Genomic DNA, 15,516 nt, shown 5'->3' on the forward strand with positions numbered 1-15,516 from the left:
TAACATTTTGGCTGCGGCCCACTCCCCCAGTGGGTAATAGGTCCTGTTAATGACAGTAGTAATGCCATGCACCGAAATTAGACAGGTCCCTGAAAATGGATCTAAAGGGGCTTTGGAGGGGAAACCAGTTGCCTTGCCCATTAAAAAAAAAAGAAATAAAAAACACTTTATTCAAAAAATGCAACTGAAAATCTAATCCCAGCCGCCAAATCCATGATGGAAGCATCAAAGAATGACATCCTGAAGGTTTGAGTCTGTCAAAGAGTCACATTTTTAAGCTTAAAAAATGAAATTACAACTTTTCTTTCACACAACATTCCTAAATTGTGAACTTCTTTCAACTATTTTAAATTCTCATGTGAACAAAATTACATATATTCTTCAGCAAATCAAAAAACTGAAAAAAAAAAGTTTTTTTGCATTCTTTTTTAATTGGATTTAAAAATATATAAATTTTAACAAAATTATTAAATAGCTAAATTGATTAATAAAATCCATGAATTTATTTTTAAACAATTCTGTGTATTGCTAAAGACATTAAACAGTTTTCCTTTGTTTCATGTAATAATTTATAAATGAATGACTAAAATGTCTGCTGTTGTTTAGCTCAGTGTTTCTCAACCATTTTTTGAGCCAAGGCACACTTTATCCCTGACAAAAGTCCCGCAGCACACCAGCATCCAAGAACTGAAAAAAGGAGAAACTCTGTAGCCTGTAGTGATGTACAGTCCCTCTTCAATTTCACATGCATTTTTGTGATAATTGTGGCAGAAAAAGCTGGAAGTTGCAGCTGTTTTTTCTAAAAGTTGAAATAAAAGTTAAGTTAGTTTTCCGTAATAATTTTCAACTAAATTATTTGAAATTTTACCCTAGTAGTTTTTTTCCCTCCAGTTTATTAACATGCAATTTTATGTAGCCTCACTATATATATATATATATATATATATATATATATATATATATATATATATATATATATATATATATATATATAAACATAGAAAATTATATATATTTAGAAATTTAGAAAGATACTCTTTTTAAATTGTGATTTGTTTTAAATGTTGGTGCAAAGGCAACTGTAATTTATGAACAATTTACATGATCACAATATGTTTGATACATTTTAGACAACATAACTAACATTTTTGTTTTCTTTAGCTACACAAAAAGTGAACATGTTGAAGTTTTATTAGTTTCTCTCTTGTCTTAATCAAAGATGAAGTCTTTGAAAACTTTAACAAAAATTTTTTTTTTCTTTTCTTCAGAAAAATTTCTTTTTAGATGACAAAATTGTTTCACTTTAGATGAATTGTGTCTGTTGACCACTTCACCTTAATCCTGTTTCTTAAATGTTGTTATTACTTCTTCTGAAGTTTAACATATAAAATAATCCAGACGTTCTTAGAAAAGTGTTTCAGTTTGAAACTTGGACCAAACTCTGGGATGTTTGGCTGTTAATAAACACAAACCTTGAAGGAGAACTAAACTGTTGACCTCTGATTTCATCAAAAAGATTTAAAAACTGTTTGATGTGTGTTCGTTGTGGTTACAAGACGTGTAACAGGGAAGACTCATTGTACGCTGAGATGCTGTCACTTTAACCCAATGCATCATGGGAGATGTAGTGATGCCAGAAAGACTTGCGTCTCTGAGTTTCATTGTTTTGTTCACTTTTTCCACAGTCTGACACCGGATTCTGTGGAAAGCTACACCGCTAAAGACGAGCTTTAGCTGGTATTTTGTTAGAACTGAGAGACTTTATGAGCAGAATCAGAATAAGGAAGTAAGGATGTTAACCACTTCTGATTGGTTAGACCAGGGGTCGGGAACCTTTTTGGCCAAGAGAGCCATAAACGCCACATATTTTTAAATGTAATTTCGAAAGAGCCATACAATAATGTAGCGTCCCTTTCCCACACTGAGGCACGGAGACTTAACCTCTTTTAAGGTTCTTTATTCAGGTTACTGTAGACCACAACAAACGCCGTAAAATTAATTCAGCAACTCCTGAATCTCTCCTGTCGACACGAGACGAGAGAGAGCGCTTCTCCCAACTTTATATTCACCTGCTCCCGCTCCAGCCCTCCCATTTCCCTTATTCGGCCCATAGCTGAACCCCATTGGTCCAAACTACCTAACAACAGGCTGAGCGACAGAACTGAGGGCCAATCAGATCTCTGCTTGACGCGTTCAATGAACTCCAGAACTTTTAACGCGGCCCAACAGCCATCCAACTCAGTCCGCGACAATATGTTTAAAACTAAATATACAAATGAATGTGTGCATTTGATGTAATTTCAACATTTTTAAAGTACAATAAGTCTGTGGATTCTTTTTAATAACATCGTTATGCTGTTGCTAATAAATGATGAGTATTTCTCGTAGTAGTTTTGCTGATGCTTTAGTCTGGTTGATACGTGGTGAGTTTCTGCTTCATGCAGGCGTTGAGACTTTAACGTGATCTTAGGTCTGAATGTTCTGTAGATGTGACAAAGACTGCTCACATGCAGACGGGGAGCCAAACACACACTCACACGCTGCAGTGAGAGACGGACAGCGGGTTTTACGTTTTTACAATCCCTGCGCGATTCACCTGCTGCCGGTCCCCACAACACCTCAGCCCCACCCCTCTGCTTTCTCCCTCACACATCCCGTCCCCGCATCTGCGCGCTCTTTCTCAGAGACGGGAGCGCGCAGTTTTAGGCACGGCAATTCACAGGTTTCCAGTTGGTACAAACTCTGTGAAATTATAGATAATAGTAAACTGATAGCGCTGGCGCAGATTTTTCTCTCCAAGCACCGCTACTATTGCGCGCCTCTGGCATCGCATCGCGCCCGAGAAGGACTGGACTAATGATAAAAAAAAAGTATAATTAAAGATTTGTCTGCGAGCCACATGTGACCATCAAAAGAGCCATATATGGCTCGCGAGCCATAGGTTCCCGACCCCTGGGTTAGACGGATGACGTATGATTAAGCCACCAAGAATGATTGGTGGAGACAGTTAAAGGGGCGGGACATTTCCAAAATCAGCAACATCGCGGTACCGTCATTCTTATCAAAATGTCTTTAATAGAATCAAATAAACACAAAGAAAAAAGTATTTTATGATCTTTCATATTCCCAACTACTCAGTGTTTTATCAGGGCCTGTTTGGATGAACAGAGAGCTGAAATCCTGGAGATGGGAAATGTTTTTAGATCAGTGAATGGGTAATTTCCCACGGTACAGCTGACCATCAACTGGCTGAAAAACACTGGTTTAGCTTTAACTAATAGTTATGTAAAACCCTTTTTATGATCAATCAACATTAAATTTGACAAACAAATCAGTAACACATTAAAGCATTTTCACTCAAAAAGTGTAATCCTATTGTGATCTATTAAATCAAAGCTGATCCAGTAGCTTGGCAGGGATCGCTGCACCTCCGTTTTGGGTTTAATGATTAGAAAACTGGAACAGACGTGGGAACAGAATAACATCACAGTGCAGAAGCTCTGCTGGATAACAGGAATATTTAGATTTCCCAGTTTCAGCACTTTGATGCTGTTTGTACCGAGTCAGGGGAAGGAGGCTGGGTTGATGCTAACAGCATGACATAAAAACCCAGATAAGCTTCAAAACAAAATCTTAGTTATTGTTTATTCTGACAAACAAAAGATGTAAGAAATAAGTTAAGCCATAACACACACACACACAAAAGCTTTAATCTTGTGGGGTTTTTTTCTTTTTACTTTCATTGATTTTTCCAACTCAGACCTGTACCCCAAACATCACCAGAGAACGTCTTGAAGTTGAGTCAAGGCATCTAAAAACGTCTTTCTTGAAACATGTCACCACTCAAAGTGCCTTCATCAGTCTGCTTTCTTCATCTTCAGTCTTCATCATCAGTTTGATGAAGCCCCTTGGATGAAATCACGTTTGAACGTTGGTTCAAAACAAAAGATCTTAAGTCTAGCTGCCATAACTCAACTTCAAGATGATGTCACCTGGATGAATGAGAACATCCATCTACACTGTTTCACCAAACTCTAAACTAACCACCATTTACAATTACACCCTAAACAAAGAGTTTAAAAATTACATCACTGTTCGTTAGTGTAGGTCAAGTGTCCCCTCAAAGCCTAGCGTAGGGGGTTAAAATCAGGTTTGGCTCACCCTTTAACACCAGAGCTTTAGCTCCAACTCTTCAGCCATTTATGCAATCAACGTAATTCCAGCAGATTCTGAAGTCTTGTGCTGACATGCAAGACTTTACAGTAGTGAAGTTCTAATGCATTCAATATAAATCAGCTGTTTTATATTTTCCAGTTTTCTTTTTTGGCCAGGTTTTTCTGTTTATCTCTCCTTTTTAATTTCAGTCCTCAACTTGCAGTTTCAATGCAGAATTTTTCTTTTCAGAGTTGATCGAAGTTTTTCACTTGGTAGCAGTTTTAGGTTTATCGTTCTCTGCAAGTCCAGTTTTTAGTATTTCTTCATCTTCAAAATACATTTATTTCAAATTAACTTTTTTTTTTTTAATTTGCAATATTACCTTCAATTTGTATGTTCTAAATGTTAAAAAAAAAAAAAAAATCCAAAATTTATTCTGTGGTTTTTCAATCACTTACCTCCAATTTAGCCCCATACTATTGGCCCCTCTACGGTGGTGGTTATACCAATAACAGTCCTAACAAGTGACAAAAACAAGTACTAATACACACACACACACACTAAGCTGGCAGTCAGCGCAGGGTTGAGGGACTTCCCCAAAAACACTTGCTGAACAAAAACCAACCAGTGTTTCTCTACATCCCCGTGTGTGTCTCCTGCCACACACATCAAAGGCACTACTCCACCAAAATACAGTGACATTCAGAGAAAAGCCTGCAGAAAGATGTATTCACACAGACAGAGTCCCACTAGTCATCGGCTTCTGACTGAACACATCATTAGTTTGTCACAGAGCGACTTTTTCACAAACCCTGGATGTACTGGAAGTGTTTGGGCAGAAGTTATTCATTTTTGTCTGTTTGATTTCTGCCCCGGCCTCCCTCCTTCCTGCTTTTGCCTTCCTGGCTCTTCATTAGTTTCTGGGTGTGCGCTAATGAGTCCCGCCAAAAAAACCTGCGAGGCCCAGTTTTGTTCCTCCTCTCTGCCCGTTGTGCCTCTATTATCACTGTTTTGGCTAACTGCCTCGTGGAGCCAGCATCGCTGATGTGCATTCATGAGCCGCTGGGTTTGCTGCTTCGGTGTGTGTTTGTGTACCAGACACACACAAGTCCTCCCTGCAGCTCTGCCAATCCTGTGACTCCCTCTTCCACAGCCCTCTTCAACCAGGTGAGACTCTCAAACAGAATCCTTGACAGCTGGCACAAAAACCTCCTCCCTCTTCTGCAAAAAAGCGCCGTTAATTTCCTTATCTTCCCGTTTCACACTTCTACATTTGTAATCCTCCCTCAGTTGTAATTTTGCGTCTGTATGCTAGCCCTGAGAGAAAGAAACTAATTTCAGGAGTGAAAGGGGATTATCAGATCCAAATGAAATCTCTCCACCTCCACACAAAGATACTGATGTAGACTTTTCACAGCGACAAAAGTGTCGCAAAGCCTCTTTTCGGTCTAAATAAGAACTCTTGAGGAGGACTCCAGTCACCCGCCACACTCGCAGCTTTCCCTTATCAGCACAGGGGAGGAAAGTCGACAATGGCGAGAAAATGCTGAGCGGCTGCCTCACAAAAACCCCGGCTGAGTTGACAGCAGTGAGCACAATCAGCTTCCCTGCTTTGTTTGTTGTGTTTTCCACCCAGCAAAAAAAAAAAAAAACTGTGAAGAAGAGACAAGCTGGACAGTGGACAAGTATCTGCAGAAAAGCAGCTTCTACTGTTACTGCATCCAAATCGGACTAAAAGCAGACCTCAGTTACCTCAGACCACCATTTTTCAGAGTAAGACCCATCAATCATATGTTATCATAAAGTCAGATTTTTGCTTAATTTTCTGTTTTGCTTGAAGACTTTTATGAAAGAGCCTAAACTCTGGACCCATTTCTTCTAAAACTTTTAAAACTGTCATTTTGCGAGTCTCCCTCCTTCGATCAGCCCACAAAGCCCAGATTAATGTGACTTTGTAGAACCTGAACAGCATTTGATGATACAGGAAATATGTATGAGCTCAAGATCTTCAAATCCACGCAGTTCTAGACCAGAAACGGACGTGTCTACTTCCTGAATCTTCTTATCGTTGTGGATTATTTAGTCACTCACCTTCGCCTGACAGGTACAGAAGCAGGATGGAGAAGTTTGTTAACATCTGTAAGATACTAAAACATTTGCCTCTCAAATGTCAAAAGTCTGATAAGACATCTGTTCTGCTGTTATTTGCAGGCGTCTGTGTTTTATTTGCAGGAATCAGCTGTATCTGAATCCCTTTGAGGCGGTTATCTACTGTCTCGGTCTGGCTACAAATAATTTTCTTTTTGTTTTATTGTGCTTTTTAAAGGCATCTCTGCACTTTTAACCAAACACCTGCTGTCTCCAAAATCCATCTGAGCAGGAACTTGATGAAGCTTTAAGCACCAACTCACCAAAGGAATACATGAAAGGAATGCAAATGTTGGATAATGCATCCAGTGAAGTGATAACTGTGCATTAATTATAGAAAGGAGCTTCAGAGAGCAACATTATTATATGTGCGGATCACTTAGGGATGATTGTCTTTAAGGAATGATGGGGCTTCTCAAAAGAAGACGGTGATGAAACAGAGATTAGAGGGAAAAAGAAAAGAAGACGATGATTTTTCCTCTTGAAGGGTCTAAAGTTTTATCTGGGGAGGAAAAAGGTGACCCTGGCGGCTTTTTTACAGTTTGAGGTGGAAGCTGTCCTTCCATTACAGCTAAGCCCAGCAGAGCTTCAAAGCCACTTTGTAGTGGCTGTTAATGGTGCTGATGACAGCTGGGGGGTGGGGGCGGCGCCAGGTGACGCCGTAGGAGCCAAAAAGCAGAGAAAAATAAAGAGTTTAAAAAGAGACCGCCCACATGAGAGGTGCAGGCCGGTGTAGGTACCAAAAGTATTCGACCTGCAACTAATGATGACGTCACACTACGGTAACACCGCTAGGACAAACTACATAGCTACGGAGCGTCGAGATCTGCTAGGGCTCTATATTTTCATTTCACATTTCATTTGGTCTTTTCCCTCATAACTAATAATGACATTTTGAATTTTAAGGAGTGTCTGACATTATTGTTTGTTACACCAAATGTATAATAGGGAGACTGATTGGCAACATAAACTTTTTTTTTCCAACGTGAGTAAATGAATGACTGTCTCTGGTTTAATTGGCCCAAATGTCAGTTTCTAACAGTTATCATTGCACAGTTCACGTTGAAAGCATTAATATACTAATTACAAAAAATAAATACATAAATTAAAAAAACAGCACACACAACTTATTTTTGTGTTCAGTTTATCAGTATATTCGAGTTATTGAAACAAACAACCAACCAAAGAATTAGCACTAAACAAATGCTAAATGTCTTGAATCCAGTTTTCTACTGCTGGCCACAGATGATAGATATCCTGAAAGGGGATATCTATCATCAATATATGGTGGGATATTTCAATGTACAAGTCCATCCATGTTTCTCACGAAGAACTGTAGTAGCTCTCATGAAGAACGGTGTTGGCGTGTAAACTTGCACACTTGTCATCTTTAACACTTGGGAGGAGGATGATCTCATGGCAAAAGACCCCCCTTTGAGGGAAGGAGTATAAAAGAATTAAAGGCCTGTTCACACCGGGACGAATTTCGCCGGCGATTTTCGCCGACGTTTAACGCCTCGTGACTAAACAAAGGGCACCAACGAGAGTGTGCACACCGACGCGAAAAAACGCCACGCGTTAAAGCGTCAAAAAAAAAAAACGCCTCGGGTTCGTTTTTTTTTTTCGACGCGTCGCGTCGAAATCTACTCGACCAATGAGAATGGCGCTTTTGCTCACGTGTCTGGAGCTTCTGAAGTTACAGTAAAACACAACTTGGGGGCGCTCAAACACAAAACTGCCTTGCTGAGCACACATACCAGCGAAGAAGATAGACGCCAAGTAGCGTCTACACAGCCGCGAAGCAATAATGACGGACATTCTAAAATATCCCCGAACCAAGTACCAGTTGGAGCTACTGGTGCTTGAAATATTCATGTTTTCTTTGTTTGATTCTGACAAGCGTGTAAATACTTGCTCTCTTCTTCTGAGTGAAAAGCGACTTTAAGAAGCGTAAAGTTGCGCAGCGCCACCTTGTGTACAGGAGTATTTCTGTTTTACATTAAGCGCCATCTAATGTCAGGGAATGAAATTGCATGTTCACTCCACTCATCGTCAGCGAAAATCGCCTGGGTGTGAACACAAAAAACGTGGCGAAAAACGCTGGCGAATAACGCCTGGCGAATATTCGTCCCGGTGTGTACGGGCCTTAAGGCTGCAGAACCCAAAGGGTCAAATTTGACCACTGATTTCTTTTTTATTCCTGTGTTTGTTTGTTTAGTTGGACGTTGCGTTTTGTTTTATTTTCTTTATACTTTAATCTTTTTTTATTTCTATTTTTCATTTGTTAGTTATAGATGTGTTTTTGGCAGCTGTTTTTTTCTTTTGTTTTTCTTTTAAATGTTTTTCTATTTTTTATTTTTATTTTAGTTTATTAATTTTTCATAATTTGGTCTTTTTTTCTTTATTATTTTTCTTTATTATTATCCTCATTTTATTTTTATTTACTATTTATTTTTGAGTTTTTGGCCACCTTTTTTTTTTTAATGTTATTTATTTTTTCGATTGTTTATTTCATTTTAATTTATTCGTTTTAGGTTTTTTTGGCCTCTCTCCTTTTTCTTTTTTTTTCTTGGTACTTACATTTTTTTTTTCTTTTTATTATTTTATCATTTTATGATACCCAAAATTAACAACAAAAAAAGAAAGAAAAAAACAGTTATGGGGTTAAATTACGTTAAATTTTTATGTCAAACAGAAACAAAACCCGACCTTCAGCTCTTCATCTGAAGGCCTTTGTTTTATTGTGTTAGTCATTGTTTGGATCTTCGGAGGGGATTTCTACCAAAAAGAGGAAGAACCAGATGTGTGGGCGGAACCGACGAAGGAGCCATCAACACCAGCTTCTGATGGAAACCACTATCAAAACCAATCCACTGCGATCCAGCAGCGTCTTCAGCTCCACAAACTCTGAGACTAAATGTAGCAAACCCAAACACACCACAAAACAAAGCAGAAGCTAACCAACGCCTTCATCATCCTGCTGCAGAGCAACCACAACATCCCATAATTGAGAGAAAACCGCGGAAAAATATCACAGAAACGTCTGAAGCATCACATCAAAGCAAAGGAAGAATAAACAGGGAGAGTTTTTTTAAACAGACGGCTCTTCTGTAAGAACACAACATTTCTGACCATCTCACAGAAAGAACGGAGCACCGGGATCCAGCAGGGATTCACAAACTCACAAATGTTGCAGACGTTCCAACCAGACAGCATTAACTTCTGCTTTCACAGGTTGAACTCTGACTTGGACTTTTGTCTCCATCTTCTCCGATCTTTCACCTGTTTTTTATCGGAACCAGAGGAGTTGTCCTCCCTGAAAGACCTACAGAGGCTGATAGAAATCTGACAGTCAGGAGCGAGCATGCAGATACGCTCACACGGATCCGTCATCGCCATGTGGGAGGTGTTTGCGTGAACATTTGTCAGCGTGGACCGAGCTCCTCGGAGCCGGAGAGGTCGATCAAACCGCCATGTTTACATTCGCTGACAACTACTGAAGGGTCAAAAGTGTCTCCGGGCTGCAGAGTGCAGAGATATTCTCCAATTGGTGACTGGAGAATATCTCTGACGTCCTCATACTCTGTCAATTCCTCATCAGACAGGGTCTTCAACACCACCACCGCCATCCGCCCACGCCCGCCGCTTCACGTCTGTTAGTTAGAGGCTGAGGAGGAAAAATCGGCAGGTTTAGGCACCACATAAAAAGCGGAATCCTCCGTTCATTTCTGTGTCTGTACTGCTGTCTGTATCAGAGAACTGGACTGAGTGACCCCGCCCCCCTGGCATTTCAAACAGGAAGTGGCTCCTAGAAGCCAAAATCCCATGGACTTCTATAGAGAAATAAACAGCTGACAGTCATTCTAGTGGTCAGACTAACCATTCTGGCTCTGATACCCTTTTTTTTAAGTTCTTGGTAATCTTCAGTTTTTTCATATTTTTTCTTTATCGCAAGTTATTCAAGCAATAAACTGACCAGTCAGATGCCTTAATAAAAGCAGGCGGAGCTCGCTGGCCCCAACATTCAAAACTTTTGACAGATTTTGTGTAGCCTGTTTTCACGTGGTAGGGGTGTGGCCTATCAGTTCTCAGATACAGTTAATGGTTTAATCCAGATTAACCTTTTAACCCCTTAGCTTTAGCTCCAGTGTTTATATATACACACACATATATATATATATATATATATATTTTTTTTAACTACCGTAAGTCTTAAAACATTTACGCAATTCCAGCTCGTTCTGAAGCGGACGGATTTGCAACACTTTACAGTAATGAAGTGATGACGCCATCAACATAAATTCCAGCTGATCGCAAAAACAAAGAGCTATGTTATTGTCAAAGAGTTATTTAGGTGTCTCCGGTGACATCTCCAGCGTTTAAGGGTTAAAACCTCGTGTTCTGTCCGTCAGTGTTCGAGTCCATCTGGGTTCCCGTCATCAGTCCCAACAAGATTAAAGAAGATGCTGTTTCCAGTCTGAACTCAGAATATTGTTTTCCGCATTCCTGTCATTTTCTGGAAAACCGAGGTGGTCATGCTGGGCGACTCCTGTCCTGCAGGGATGTGAACAACGTTGAGAAAAGGATGTGAAGCTAAAGCGCGTTTGTCCTCCTTCCCACGGAAAACAAATTCATGAAGGAGCAAATGGAAGTGAGGGGAATCCTGGCATGGGCTCCGGACGTGACAGTCCGTCTTTGCATCCTTGTTCTAAAGTCGTGCAGACAGAGACTCATTCTGATTGCCTCACCAGTCCAGTCAGGGGTGAAAAACATTTACATGCAAATACAAATGACCCCCCCCCCCCCTTACCTACAGCGAGCGGGCTCCTCTGAAAGCATGGCAGCAACAGAAGATCCAGCACAGAGGACCTGCCAATCAGCCGCTAAAGAAACACTGTTCTGTGGGTAGGATATCAATTATTAATGGGCGTTTGTGGCTTATTGATTTGTCATTTCTATTGTTAATGCTTCTGGTGTACTGTAAAATAGATGGTAATGAATTCAGACCAGAGAGTAATCCAGAGCATTAACTGATTTGCTGTGAAGAAGCTTAAATCCTTTCCATTACTTGGACAAAACTCTGCGGCGCTCAGAGCGTCCACTTCTCTGGCGGCTCGCAAATCGACCCCCTTCTCGGTTATAATCCAGAACTCATCAAAAAAGGCTTGCTTCCCCCGTCTTGCGGGGTCTGCCGGTTGGTACCGGGGGGACAGATTGCCGGCAGAGCGGCTGGGTCTCCGGGGGTCCTGGACAGGGGGAGCCCCCGGCTGGCACACATGACTGAGCTATTTGGATCAACAACTCGCCTGCTGTCAGCAGACCTGTTGCCTCCAGATGGACCCTGGTCTGGTTGTGCGATTCCCACTCAGTAAGCACATTCTGTCCTCCTCCTCCTCTTCATCCTCCTCCTCCTCCACTCCTCATTTCATCTTTTCGGTCTTCACCCAGCGAAAAAGTCCATCATACCCGACCTGCCTTTCATCCTTTCAGCACAAAATCTAAGTCATCATCCTTTTGTTCTTTCACCTTGACACTCAGCTCTTCGCTCCACGTGATGCTTTCATCTCAAATCTCCCTTTTTGGCTCAGTGTCTTGGCTAAAAAATCCCCTCAGTGAGCCGTGAGTGTGCGCTCGTACGCTCTGCTCAGGCGATGAGCAGACGCCCAGCGCAGCAAGGCCTCTTTGATTCGGCACAGCGGAGACCCACAGCAAGGCTGTACATTAATTGGTGCTTCTGAGCCATTACATTTAGGCGAGAACATTCAAGGAGCCACTTTCCTCCACTCCCCAACAGCAACCGAGGCTCAACAAGCATCCTCTCAAGACTCTTCCTCCATTTTCCACCTCTCCTGTCTTCACTCCGCCCGTGCCCTTTCTTTCTGCTAAGTGCCTCTCTGCTCCTCACATAAAGTTCCGCTTGATCCATAAACCATCAGCGTGTCACAACCCCTTTTGGTCTCATCTGCACTCCCTTCTCTCGGCTCCGCCATTACCGAGCTCAGAGATACTCGGTCACGGCTCCTGCACCGTCTCAAGCCCGGCCAAGTGTCCTGATCCGTGTGAGCCCGTGAGCCAGTTTTCTGTCTGCTTCTACCGCATGACTGGTTTCCTCAGGTCACTGAATGCATTAAACCGTTAATTACCCTGAAAGACAACACAAGCAGTAAACTTGGCGCAGGGAGGGCCTGCATTACATGTTATTTAAGACCCCGCTCCAGAACCGTAGGAGCACAGTAAACCAGCGGGAGCCAAAGGTAAACATTTCAGCGTCACCGTCAGACAACGAGGCCGTTCTGGACTGCAGCATCTCAAACCGTTAAACCGCGGGACAGAGAGGCGCTGGCTGGACTGTTCCCTCTAGACATGAAGCAGCTATAAACTCCAGTTCTGGCCCGCCGAGCAGGAACGGGAAACGTTTCAGGCTGCGTGTGACCGGCGTGCTCGCCGCTCGGTTTCCCACCAACAGGTAGTCAGATCTGCTCCCATTCTCAGTTATGAGCTGGTGATCATGGTAACCCCCGCAGGGGAATAAAACAAGGAGGTGTCTCCAAATGCAACAGCATGAATAAGTGATGCTATTTATATCATGTCAGGGAAAAATAATGCAATTTCGCTGCGACTGCTGGCACAGAATATGCTCCTGTCAGGTTGGGCCTTGTTATTTTACCAAAAAAAGGTGAGGGGATATGTAAGACTGAAACCTGGAGGCAAACTTCCTCTTGAACCAGTTCGTATTTTATTTACTGCATTTAGCAAATGGGGCCGGCGAAGCGCTTTCCTTCCCATCCCGAGCGCCTCGTTAAAGTCTGTTCCTGTTAACAAACTGAGGCGCGTTTGACCCCCAAGAAAAGGAGAATGAAAGGAAAAGCAGGGAAAGCGATGAGAACCCCTCCTGGCCGTGAAAAACATTCGGTTCACACGCGCGAACGCCTATGCGTCTCCAGGAAGTAGACCGCTGCCCGTCTCCTCGTCCTGTATCACTCATGGGAAGCTGCCAACTGTTTATACACATGGAAATGCCTCCCTCCCACTGCTGCAGCGACTGCAAGAACCCTGTGTTGGTGACTCACTGCAACAAAAAAGAAAGACGCACGTTTACGCGGAGCCGCACACACAAGGACACACAAAGAGCCTACACAAAACCCGTTTTTATTCAACAGCTGCTTGGCCTTTGGTGATAGCGGCTACGCTCTTTGTTTCTGCGCCACCGCAGGCTCTCACCACGCCGCGCAGCTCCGCATCCTCTGAGAAATTCATCACACTTACAGAGGCTTCAAAATGCGAGGACGCTGAGGAGAGACGGGCCTGCGGCCGCTGTTGGGGGCTGCACGTTTCACAGAGAAATGAAAGGGCCGCTTATTGCTGTCTGCATCGGGCTTTGAACTCTCATCTTCTCTGGATTTTCTGCGGATGATTGAGAGACACAAAGATGAGAGTGAAGGGAAAACAGGAAGGAAAAAGGAGTGATTAAAAGAGAGAAGGGGGGAGTAGAGGACGAGGGAGCAGCAGTGATTAAATGGCCGAGGTGGTCCCATTGGGAGACGGCTCTTATTGCATTTTAAAAGGGGGCTGGATGATCCTTGACCTGGTGGACGGCGGTGGGCGCACAGAGATCAAACCGGGAGTCTTGACGAGCCCCTTCCCCCCCATCTGGCCGTGGAGGTGCGTGAAAGCTTCGCACACGCGTGTTTGTTCTGCTTCTATGGTAACCTAAGCAGCAGCCTCAGGCAAATCACAAGAAGCAAAGCCGTGCGTACGTGTTTGTGAGCTGAGAGCACCTCATAGCGCGAGCAATGCAACTCAATGCCCGTCTTCGATTCATACCCCCCCCCCCCCAGGCGGCCATGCGGCCGGCCTGCCCCTCAATCATCCGTCCCTCCTTTTCACCTTCTCTTTTTCCCAGCTCCCCATGCTAAGTGGGAACATTGTTACGGTCAATTTGTCCCATTCAGGGTCCCTGGTGGGCAGTGGCCCCTACCCTGACAGGCAGCAGACAGGGACCGCACCGCCGGGGAGGCCCCCACATCAGGCTCCAGAGGAACTTGGGAGGGAAAAGGCGGGGTGAAGGCAGAGACGAGAGAGAGGAGAGGGGGAACAGGAGAGGAGAGGTAATGAGGGGAGGCGGCGGCGGTAAGGAGGTAGAATGTGTGAAGGAAAACAAGCAGGGGGGAAAACCCAGTGGGAATAAATGGCATGAAATGGAAAAGGGGCCAGATTCAATGCACCCCCCCCCCCAACACTGTGCAAACTCAATGGCATTTGGTCACCGCCTGTCAATCCGGGTTTTGACAGCTCTACTAACAGAAAGCCCTCCTGAAGACGGATTTCTGCTCATTTGCAAATCTATTGGCCCTTCCAGTCCAACAGAAAGACGAGGAAGAGCAGAAAACCTTCAGAGTTCGCCTTTCTCAGCTGCTCACCAGAATTCAAGATCATCCCATCTGAACAACGATCTCAGTTCACGGTCAGTACCGCGTCATCAGAGGCCAAACACCAACCTTTACAGGCTCTGAGGGGCTCAACACACCACTCTCATTGGACTGGGTCTTTAAGAGATTTTTGAGTCCATGTACCACAGAAAATCAGTGAACACTCCCAGAATTCATACATTAGACACATCAGATTATAGGGAACACTGCTGATTTTTGAGAAAATTACGAGCTCCTCTGAAAAATATGGTAATGTTCTCTAAATAAGAAAAAAGGACATAAATTATGAAAAGCCCCCACAGAAATCTGCAACACTTAGTCCAGGTTTCTACGTTTTTCTTTCCATATTTCTCTTCAACAATGATTCAGTAAGGGGGGAAAAAAGTAAAATAAGGATGAAGAAGTGACATGAAACTCGACATGAAAACAAGGTTTCATCTGACAAACACACAGTGTGACTTTTGTTAGGCGCTGGAACTGCCCCCAGCGCACAGGTGAGGTAACCCTGCACCGGCAGGCTTCAGCGGGGAGCTGGGGAGGAGCAGCTCACTGACTTTGTGAAGGCACCTGTTAGCTTAGCGCACAGGGTGCAACATTTGCTCTGAAGCGGCTGTTGGCCTCAGAAGCCCAAACAGGGCACCCATTCAACGGAGGCTGGCAGGCTCACTCACACTTGTTCCCTCAAACTCAACCGTGAACATTTAGAAGGTCTGCTGGATGCTGATGGCCAAACATGACGCTATGGACACTGTTCCACATGTTTGACGGGTACGGATAAAAAAAT

At 43.2% G+C, this 15,516-nt stretch overlaps 1 protein-coding gene across 3 annotated transcripts in view; it reads right to left on the reverse strand.

Moving 5' to 3' along the window:
- The window catches only part of sema6bb (sema domain, transmembrane domain (TM), and cytoplasmic domain, (semaphorin) 6Bb), a 141,172-nt gene that overhangs the window by 123,271 nt on the left and 2,385 nt on the right, over window positions 1-15,516 (reverse strand). Inside the window, exon 2 of one of the 3 annotated variants that reach the window (XM_078946305.1) lies at window positions 13,570-13,707. The exons of the other annotated variants lie outside the window; for them this stretch is intronic. The gene's annotated coding sequence lies outside the window, so the exon portion shown is untranslated. The remainder of the gene's footprint in view (window positions 1-13,569; window positions 13,708-15,516) is intronic. 3 annotated transcript variants of the gene reach the window in all.

This window comes from Oryzias latipes, chromosome 4, assembly GCF_053564925.1.
Source record: "Oryzias latipes strain Hd-rR chromosome 4, Olatipes_Hd-rR_3.1".
Classification (NCBI taxonomy): Eukaryota; Metazoa; Chordata; class Actinopteri; order Beloniformes; family Adrianichthyidae; genus Oryzias; species Oryzias latipes.